The sequence below is a fragment of the Mastomys coucha genome, unplaced genomic scaffold (genome assembly GCF_008632895.1).
Source record: "Mastomys coucha isolate ucsf_1 unplaced genomic scaffold, UCSF_Mcou_1 pScaffold21, whole genome shotgun sequence".
Taxonomy (NCBI): Eukaryota; Metazoa; Chordata; class Mammalia; order Rodentia; family Muridae; genus Mastomys; species Mastomys coucha.
Window position 1 is genome coordinate 156,779,339 of NW_022196904.1, and position 10,766 is coordinate 156,790,104.

The 10,766-nt window shown below is 44.5% G+C and overlaps 1 pseudogene across 1 annotated transcript in view; it reads left to right on the forward strand.

The window, feature by feature from the left end:
• LOC116101436 overlaps positions 1-10,408 on the forward strand; it is a 41,566-nt pseudogene extending 31,158 nt beyond the window's left edge. The window contains exon 2 of the transcript XR_004122836.1: positions 9,641-10,408. The product of XR_004122836.1 is annotated as a GTP-binding nuclear protein Ran-like (transcript). The remainder of the gene's footprint in view (positions 1-9,640) is intronic.
• Positions 10,409-10,766: the final 358 nt, after the last annotated feature.

The following is a 10,766-nucleotide window of genomic DNA, read 5'->3' on the forward strand; positions in this document are numbered from 1 at the left end:
TATTTAAATATAGTAAATAAATAAATAAATCTAAAAAAAATGGATCATAGAGACAGTCAACTTTACACTTGAAAAGTGAATTTTATAATTCCAAGTTATACATCTGTGAAGTTTTTTTGTTTGCTTTTGTAACTAAAGTCTGTCCTGTTGATCTAGGAAACTTTTGTTTAGGTTTAAAAATTTTAAAATTACAGGTTTTTCTTACTGCTGGTTTAATCTGCATTGTAAAGTAGTAATAAAAGGGGCTGGCAAGATGGCTCAGTCATCAAGAGCCCTGGATGCTGTTGCAGAGAATCTGGGTTCAGTTCCCAACACATACATGGTTACATCCAACTCTCTTTAACTTAAGGTCCAGCCTCTTCCTGTTCTCTTCATGCACCAGGTACAGATGGTGTGCATGCAGACGAATACTCACGCATGTAAAATAAAAATGGAAACAACTTAAAAGAAAATGGTGATGAACGAATTGGATGCAGAAGAAAAAAGAACAAGATCAAGAATAAAAAAAAATTGACGCCCCCCCACAAAGTAATATACAAGAAAAAAATCATTTAAAAAGTCAGGGAGTGTCTGGAGAGATGGCTCAGTGGTCAAAAGCACTGGCTACTCTTTCAGAGGACCCTGGTTCAATTCCCAGCACCACCACTCACTGCTAACTCTGAATCCAGGGGAATCTGAGGCCCTCTACTGGCCCTCTCCAGCACTGCATGCTTGCTGTACATATATACGCGCAGGCAGATCCTCATACACATAAAATAAAACAATGTTAAAGTCCAAAAATATTTTAGTCCAAAGACAAGGAGACACACTTTACTATTCATACAAGTCACAATCCACTGAGAGAAATGTAACATCCATCGGTCCTCAGGCTCCAATAGCAAGCTTTCAGAAAAATTGGGGGCAAATCTCATTACCATAAAGAATGAAGCTTACAAATCTCTGTCCCTGGGAACATATCTCTCAGAAACCAACAGATCAAGTAGGCATATGGCAAAGGCGTGGAGTATTTGAAAATAAAACGAGCTAGAAAGCAAAAACTACATGTGTGTTTAAAGTAAAAGTTTAACCCTCCCAGAGATCACAACCATTTGAACAGCTATAAAACATGCTTCCAAGATGGGCAGTGGTGGCACACGCCTTTAATCCCAGCACTTAGGAAGCAGAGGTAGGTGGATTTTTGAGTTCGAGGCCAGCCTGGTCTACAGAGTGAGTTCCAGGACAGCCAGGGCTACACAGAGAAACCCTGTCTCGAAAAACCCAAACCAAACCAAGCCAAGCCAAACCAAAACAAACCAAAACAAAAAACCATGCTTCCAATTTGAGCATAGATGAAGTCACATTAAAAATTAATAAATTTTAAATATCAGATGGGGGGTGAATAACATTCTATGAATCTTATTCTACTATCAGAATGTCCACAGCATTAACTTTGAAATTCCTCTGTCTATGTGCCCATGGTTTGATCTGACAAAAGATGCCAGCGCATGTATGTATGGTCATTTGTACCCCTAGTTTCTGTAAGGAGAGTAGAAGAACGTGATGTTTGGATAGATGCTGGCTCTTACATGCTAGGCAAGCCATCTGTCACCTCATTACATCTAGCTCAGAATTTAAAATCTTAGCACACTCCTTACTTGCCCTTTAATTTTTTCCCATGCTTGTTTCTCTTACCATAAAAAATGTGTTTTGTTTTGTTGTTTTCTTCCATACCTATAATCCCAGCACTCAGGAAGCTGCATCAGCCTGACTGCTGCAAGTGTGAGCCAACCCACGCTACACAGTGAGTTACAGGCTAGCCTGGGTTACAAAGTGAGAGAAACTGTTTCTCACAACACCATCACCACCAAATTTTATTGCATCTCCCTTGGAATTTCTTTCTTTCTTTCTTCCCTCAGGAACCTACAGTGTAAGTCTTCCGAAAGCCTACATTTCCCTCTGAACAAGGTGGCTCTCCTTAGAGACCACCTCCTCCCTTCTGCCTAACTCCTTTCCTGTGTTAGAATCTGGGCCTCTGTACCCAGTTCTTCCTTGTGTCTCTGTTCTTGACTATTTCCTGTATGCTCTAAGGTGAATAAAACACAGAAGAAACACAAGAGACGCCCAAGGACTTCACATGAAGGTTAAAAACACAGAGCGCCATTTGCAGGTAGTGAAGTTGGAGTTGGGAGGGAGGGAGAGAGAAGACTGAGAGGGAAGGAGGGAGAGAGGGAAGGAAGGAGGGAGGGAAGAGGGAGAGAGGACAGAACACTGGAGGTGGAAAGGTTTTGCGTTGTATTTGGTTTTGTCCTCTTTTGGGTTTCTGGGGAAAATCATGGAATTCTCCAGTCTGTGGGACGAAAGTGATTCTCCTGGTTTATGGCCTCTTTGAATCTGCGGCAGGAGCTCCTTCTCCAGCCCCTCACTGGCCTCTTTGTTGTTTGAGAAATGGTACTCTAATCCTGTAGTTTCTTTTATTTTCAAGCATCCCAGACTTAAATATTGAAAAAAAGAAAAACCAAAACAAACAAAACAAAGCAAATTCTAAATATTTTTTTAGCTTCCATATTTTCATCTTCTACAGAGTGAGAAAATGGACCAACATCATTTTTGCTTATTTGTTTGTTTGTTTGTTTTCCGAGACAGGGTTTCTCTTTGTAGCCCTGGCCGTCCTGGACTCACTCTGTAGACCAAGCTGGCCTCAAACTCAGAAATCCTCCTGCCTCTGCTTCCGAAGTGCTGGGATTAAAGGCGTGTGCCACCACTGCCAGGCAAGGAATTGCCCTTATAAATCGAGCAAACCCTTTGAAGTCACTGTCAGGGCCCAGATGTGGATCTCTTGCTCAATAAAAAGCCTGGCAGGGAGTAAGTAGCAAGTGTCACCTGGCATCGTGTTGGGAAGAATCCTTGGCTGTCCGTCTGCGCTGAGAATTTTGAGAACTCTCTAATGATAACGTTTCGATCTGTGACGTGGCCCCTGGGATGTAGGACAAGGGAATTCTATTGAGCTGGAAGACAGCAAACCTGGGAAGCATTGAAGCATTGTGTTCCTGTCTCTGCACTGTGCCTTCCCTGTCCCAGTCAGTGAGATTTAAGCCTTCACGGATGAAACATTGAGATACTGACCCTGCAAGCTGCCAAAGCACCTAAGTGTCCTGCAGAAGAGCCATGCTCTGTTCTTTTAGCCCAGCTCCTCAAGCTGAGCTTGCATTTAGCAAAAGCAAACAGCTAAGATCAAATTGACGAGAAAGGCCCAGCGGCAGTTACACGGTACACGCCAATGTCAGAGGCTGTGGAGAGGAACATTGGGACTCTGCGCTTGTTATGTGTTCTGTCTCACTATTTTGTAGACCTGGATGACAGTGACCGTTGCACAGCCATGTTACTAGATTAAGGCCACTGCATGGTTCGCCTAAAATGGCAAAGGTGGGGGAAAAAATGTGTGCTTCCTCACAATAAAAAATTAAAGTGTGTGTAGTTAATCGAGTGCGGCTTACTACCATATACCTAACAGATGCTACTGAACGCTAATGAGGGAATGTTCTCTTTATAAGTAGATACTAGAGAGTAATAAAGAAGGTTGTGGTGGGTTTCCTCTTGTTTTCTCAAGCTGCTTCTTTCCCAAGGTCTACCAAGTACTAGAAATGGAATAACTCCGCACAGCGTGTCTCCGGTCAGGGCTGCCTCGTGACCTTGACCTTATCCGAGCCTCACACGCTGTCCAGCAGCATAGACTTCCAGGTTGGTGGAAGCTGAACAAAGACCTAGAGGTCAAGGGGAGGGCAGGATGCAGAGCAGGACGACGGGTAGGGAGAGGCCCAGGGAAATATCTGAGCTCTGCCTATCTCTGGCTTTTCTCTGCTCCTCCTCCAAGCCGAGCCAAGAGGCAAACGGCAGACTTAAGTCATCAGGAGGTACATTCCCATTCTCACTTCATTTCTCCTTCCTTTCATATCGCAAGGCAAAGAAAGCACACAGATGTGAAGGAGCTTTTTCAAGGTCCCGGCCTGCTGAAGGTTGAGCTCGGATTAAGATGCAGCTTTAGGATGAGCAGAGCTATACCACGGCTACCCTTCCCGCACAATCTTGCCTCTGCTGCTCCTGGGTTTCTCTAGGTCTCCTTCCTCTCCCTCTTCCTTACCTTCCCTCCACAGCATTTGATGTACTACGCCTTTTTCCCGAGGTTTAATTCACACCATCGACTTCGTGCATTCAAAGTCTACAGGACACGTTAGTGTCCCGTTATGCCACCGCGTCCATTTTAAATCTTTTTTTTTTTTAATTTTTTTTAACTTTTAAAATTTTATTGGAGGCTGGAGAGAGAGCTCAGCAATTAGGAGTACTGGCTGCCCGTTGCAGAAGATCTTGGTGAACCATCTGCAACTCCAGCTCTTGGAGGATTTGGCACCCTCTTCTGGCTTTGGCTGGTGTTAAGTTTCAAACCGGGACAAACAGCTGAGGTGTCTATTTAACACATCAAAGCAGATCTGGCCTCTGGGTTTTCCCAGAATCCCTCAGTCCTCACCTGTTACAGAGTCTGGCTAGCATACCCTGCCCTCTACCCTGAACTCTCCAGCCCCGGGGCTGGGCTGCCCTCCCCACAGAGGCCCTTCTCCTCTATACAATCCGGACACTCTGGTTACCTAGTCTTTGTATCCTTTTGCACCTTTGGCCTCCTGGCTGCTTTATTTGGTCCCCCCTCTCTCCCTTCCCCTCACCCCACGTGGTTCAGGGTCATGACCATATCTGGACTCTCCCAGATGTGTCTGCCTCTGGCTGTGTCTCCTTTCTATCTATAATAAACTTTCTCCTCCACCATACCTAGGAGCAGCATGTCCTTTCCTTTTTTTTTTTAATTTCTTTTTCTCATTCAGGGGATACCAGAGGCACGTGTGGTACACACATACATACACAAAGGCAAACACTCAGACATGTGAGATTAAAAATAAATCTTTTAAAAAACATAATGCGTGTGCACGTATGTACACGTGTGGGCGGATGTGTCACAGCATGTGTGTAGAGGTCAGAGGACAACTTTTGGGAGTCGGTTCTCTTTCTGCCATGGTGTAGGCCCCAGGAATAAAACTCTGATTGTTGTGACACTGGTCTTTGTTTTAGACCATTTTTCGTCACCAAAGTAAGAATCCTGTTCCTATCAACAGTAAACTAATCCACCTCAGGTAGACGAATAAAAGAATTCTGACAGCGTAACACCAACACAGTGTACAAGGAGAACTATTCCCTCTCAAGTTCTGCATACTTCTGCAGTCTGTGTGAGTTTGTTATCCCATTATACTCTTCATAGTCCCGGAAGACTACTACTGGGCTAGCTGAGAAGTGAAACATCCAAGAGTTAGCCTGTAGCTGTCCAGGGGAATGCAGATATTGCTAAAATTCCTTCCCACGGAGAACCATAAACATCTACCTCTTCTAAGCTCCTACCTGAGGTAGACTGCCCTCAGTACCCTCTGGGGGAACCGGTGAGTGGGCGGGGCTTCCCTTCAGAGCAAGGTAGGGGTTATTTACAGGGGTGTGAGTCCTCCCTTGCCCCAAAAGACCCGCACCTGAAAAACCTTTAATCGGCTTGCCTAAGATAATAGTAACTACCATAGATGGAGCTCCTGTAGTCTGTAGTTTTCCCAGGCTAGTATACTCTAGTCTCGTTCCCTGCCCCCAGCCCCCAGGGCACTTTTAATTAAAGGCCGAACTATAGACAATAGATGGTAGGGAGTGGCTAGATGCTCCAGTCTTGTGACCCTTCCCACTCCTCCAGGAGAGGATGTAAACAATCAACTAGCTCAGCTGGGGTGATTCTTGGAGCAGAGCTGAACTCTCCTAGGTAGGAGGTTGCCTGGGTCAAAAGTCCCCACAGCAGATTCTAAGGAACAAAGCAAGTTTGCTAACCCCAAAGCCCAGTGTCCCTCACTAGATTGGGTCACCTCTGGCAATGGCTGTTTCAGGGCATGTGTTGATGGGGACTGCTTGCTAAAGGGACGAAGCCAAATCACATCACTGTGCTTTTACTGCCTTCTGCTTCCCTCATCCAGCTCTTCTTCCTCATTCAACTCCGGCTCCTCACTCCTAGTAATCCTATTTCTGGTAGCAAGTGAAGAGCACACCCACAGGGCCAAGGCCGAAAAGACGAAAAGACTAAGGTAAGGCATCACACAGCGGAGACAGCTGCAAGATGACAGCTTTGGGTCGCTGAGAGACCTAACACCTGAGAAACAATTGTTTAAAAAGAAGCGTTTAGGCTCTTTGTTCTGATGCTTCAGTCCAAGGTCAACTGGCTCCTTTGGTTCCATTTTCACCTGAGTTAAGGCAGAACTTTGTGGTGCTTGGATGTAGAGGAAGGAGACCAAAATAGGGGGAAATCCATCAGACACACCCTTCTGGGGTAGCTGTCTGGAAGTGATCCACTTCCTCCAATCAGGTTCCACTTTCCACTCTTTCTACCACCTCCCAATAGCAATAGCTCATTCAATGGTGCACCCACCAATGGATGAATCTACCTACCAGACTGGAATTCTCACAGTCATTCCCCCCAAGGTGCACTGCTTCAATAGGGGAGCAAGCCTTCAGTACAGGGGCGCCCCAAATGCAAACTGCAACAAGCTGTTAGATACTATGGGAAGATCCTTAGAAACCTTTAGAGAAGAATCTCCCTGTGGCCAGTGAACAGTGCACACACACCATACTTACACACTACACCATCACTTACATTAGAATGTATTGGTATGGGAAGAGAAGAGGTGACACATGGCTGGGCAGTAGTAGCGCACGCCTTTAATCCTAGTGCCTGAGAGGCAGAGGCAGGCGGATTTCTGAGTTCAAGGCCAGCCTGGTCTACAGAGTGAGTTCCAGGACAGCCAGGGCTACACAGAGAAACCCTGTCTTGGGGGTGGGGGGAAGGAATATACCAAGCAGAGGAGATTTATAAGATTTTTGTAGATTTTATAGTTCTTTGTTCCATAATCCAAAAGACTGGCTTGAAGGTCTTGACTGAAGTCATAAGGCCTGGATCTTCCTTGTCTCCTTTATCTAATTTTTATGGGATTTATTGTCTATAACATACCTAACAATTGCCTGCCCTCTGGTTTATCTGAGGTAGCTTCAAGAGTCTCCAATGTCAACAGCCCCAATGAAGTCCTTACTACTTCACAGTAGACAGTCAGACAGTCCCAGGACCTGAGACATGCCTCACTTGCTCATGTCTACTCCTTGTTTCCTGTGGACACTATTTTGCTTACTTGTTTGTTTCTAGAGACAGGGCCCTGCTGTATGTAGCCCAGGATGACCTTGCAAATTGTGATTCAGAAGGACAGGATTACAGGTTGAGCCATTACCTCCCAGCTACTGCTGCCAATGAGGGACAATAGGTAAGAAATGGCATGTTGGTTAAGAATGCATATTGGGGTAATGACTCAGACCTTTAATCCCAGTACTCACGAGGCAGGGGTAAAGGGTCTTTGTGAGTTCAAAGACAGCTTGGTTTACAGGGTGAGTTCTAAGACAGACAGAGAAACCCTGTCTTGAAAGGAAAAAAATTATTAGTGTTGTTGTTGCTGTTATTATTATTATTATTATTATTATTATTATAGTCTGGAGCCAACCGCTATCACTCCTCTTCTTTTAGGGTGAGAAGTATAGAGCTTTGGAGGCTCAGAGTCCTCATCTATAAAGTGAGACTAATGAATAACTAGACCTATCCAGGTCAAGCGCTACTACAATCATGGAATGAATTAACATAGAAAGCACTCGTGTCAGGCACGTGGAAAGCTGTGGGTGGTGTTAATTATTCCTGTGATCCTCAGCCAGTCTCCAGGCTCCAGGCTCCACGCTGGCTCTGTCTGCCCCTCAGGTTCAGCCACACCTACTTTGTTTTTATTTCTGGAATACGTATGCCCATCTGTATTCCTGACTTTATGGAATCTCCTGCTGGCTAAGATAGGAGTTCTTGTCTTACAGGGCTACCTGGTAAGGCTAGCCTGTAGACCCCTTCCAGGTAACACTAGCAGCTTCCTCCTCCAAATGCCCTTGTCTCTAACACAAGTTGTTTCTAGGATAATTATTTATCAGCAAGCCCATCTTCCTTGATAATCTGGTGCTTAAGCCTGGAGGGTCCTGGATGGCTGTCTGAAAGGCAGACAGGGGTATGTTTTAGACCAAAGTAGCCTTCTAGAAAACATTTGATACTTAGTTCTAAATGTGCTATTACCTTCCAGTATATCTTTATTTTAATATTTCAGACAGTGAGTCTCCAAAAATGTGTGTAGAATGGATTTTTACAGCAAGTGTCACACACTGTTTAGGTACAATTATTAAATATGTTAAGCTTTATGGTTCCTATGGTCTCCAGTATAACTACCAAGACTTCAAAGTGTTACAAATGGTAAAGAATGGAGACTGTGTTCCAAATTTGTGGACTTTGAAACTTGAATTTAATGTCATTTTCGTGTAACCCCAAACGGTCTGTCTTTGATTTTTTTTCTCTTAACCATGTAAATATGTAAAACCCATCCTTAGCTCTCAGGCTAACACACAGAGTCAGCAGGTTTTAGAGCAGGAGTCTGAAGTGGGATTTTCCTCTTAAGTGGGCCTGGGAATTCCGCCCTTCCAGGGCTTTTTCAACTAGGGTTGTTAAGGTTTCTTTTTGGTTTTATTTCATTTTGGTTTTTTTGTTTTTGTTTTTAGAGACAGAGTCTCATTATGTAGCTTTTCCTGGCTTGGAACTCATTATCTAAACCAATTGCCCATGAACTCACAGAAATCCACCTGCCTCTGCCTCCTAAAATGGCCTTCACTGCCAGTTTGAGGTGGCACTAACTCCTAGTTCCCCCAGAAGAGGGCATCAGATCCCATTACAGATGGTTGTGAGCCACCATGTGGTTGCTGGGAATTGAACTCAGTATGTCTGGAAGAGCAGTGTGTACTCTTTAACTGCTGAGCCATCTCTCCAGCCCAATGTTTTGATCTCTTAAAGATCCCAGTAGCTAGCAGTAGTTACATTGTCAACCCAAGTGGTATTTTTGTGTGTGTGCATTTTAAAACTATATAAGTGAATGTGATTTATTTATTGATTTATTGATTTATTTATTGAGATAGGGTTTCACGTAGTCCAGGCTGGCTGGCCTCAGCCTTGATATGTTGTAGAGGGTAACTTTGAACTCTGATCTTCCACCTCCTGAATGCTGGGACTGAAAGCATGAGCCACTATATCTGACTAGATGAACAGATTGATTTTTTTTTTATTTTTATTTTATAGTTGCAGGTGGCTTCTGGATAATGTGTCAAAATAGTCACACCAATTAATTTAGTCCTTGGCTTCAAAACACTGTTTCTGTCATGACGGCATTGCTTTGTAACTCACCATTCTTTCTCACATAGGTGAAATTTTTGTTCTCATAACACATCTTTAAAGTCCAGTACAGGTTTTTCCCATGGGTTGGTAATGTAGAAACCTGATAAGGCTTTTTTTTTTTTTTAAATAAAAAACATCTTAAAGCTTGAAAAAATACATGACACTGAGTATAGATGTGAAAAATACTCATTTTATTGTTCTGAGTTCTCTACCCCCATGACAGAGGCCATGGTAAAAACAAAAACAAAACAAAACAAAAACAAAAACAAAACACGAGTATGGGCGCTTCCGCCATCTTTCCAGCTTCAGTTGGACAGACTCTTCTGGAAGGATCGCAGCAATGGCCGCCCAGGAGAGCGGCAGGTCCAGTTCAAGCTCATCCTGGTGGGAAACGGAGGCACTGGGAAGACTACGTTCGTGAAGCGCCATCTGACGGGCGAGTTTGAGAAGCAGTATATAGCCACCCTGGGAGTGGAGGTGCACCCACTCACCTTCCATACCAACAGAGGACCAATCAAATTCAACGTGTGGGACACAGCCGGCCAGGAGAAGTTCGGGGGTGGGGGGGGGGCTGCGCGATGGCTACTACATCCAAGCCCAATGTGCTATTATAATGTTTGACGTAACATCCAGAGTTTCTTACAAGAACGTACCTAACTGGCATAAAGATCTGGTACGCGTGTGTGAAAATATCCCCGTTGTATTGTGTGGCAACAAAGTGGATATTAAAGACAGGGAAGTGAAGGCAAAATCTATTGTCTTCCACCGAAAGAAGAATCTTCGGTACTATGATATTTCTACCAAAAGTAACCACAACATTGAGAAGCCTTTCCTCTGGCTCGCCAGAAAGCTCATTGGAGATGCTAACTTGGAGTTCGTTGCCATGCCAGCTCTTGCTCCACCTGAGGTGGTCATGGACCCAGCTTTGGCAGCACAGTACGAGCATGATTTAGAGGTTGCTCAGATGACTGCTCTCCCGGATGAGGATGGTGACCTGTGAGAAAGTGAAGCTGGAGCCCTGCTTTCAGAAGTCTAGTTTTATAGGCAACTGTCTTGTGACGTCAGCGATGCAGCACGTGTGCCACCTTCTTCTTCTTCTTCTTTTTTTTTTTTTTCGAGACAGGGTTTCTCTGTGTAGCCTTGGCTGTCCTGGAACTCACGCTATAGACCAGGCTGGCCTCGAACTCAGAAATCCGCCTGCCTCTGCCTCCCAAGTGCTGGGATTAAAGGCGTGTGCCACCACTGCCCGGCTTAGTAGCTAAGCATACTGTTGTACTTTATTGGGATGCTGAAGGAGATGAATGGGCTTTGGAGTGAATGTGGCGGTTAAACATACCTTCATTTTTTTTGGACTTACATATTTAGCTATTTGGAACAGAGTTGTTTCCTTCCCAAATTTCAAAGATAAGACTACTACAGTCGCATTGCA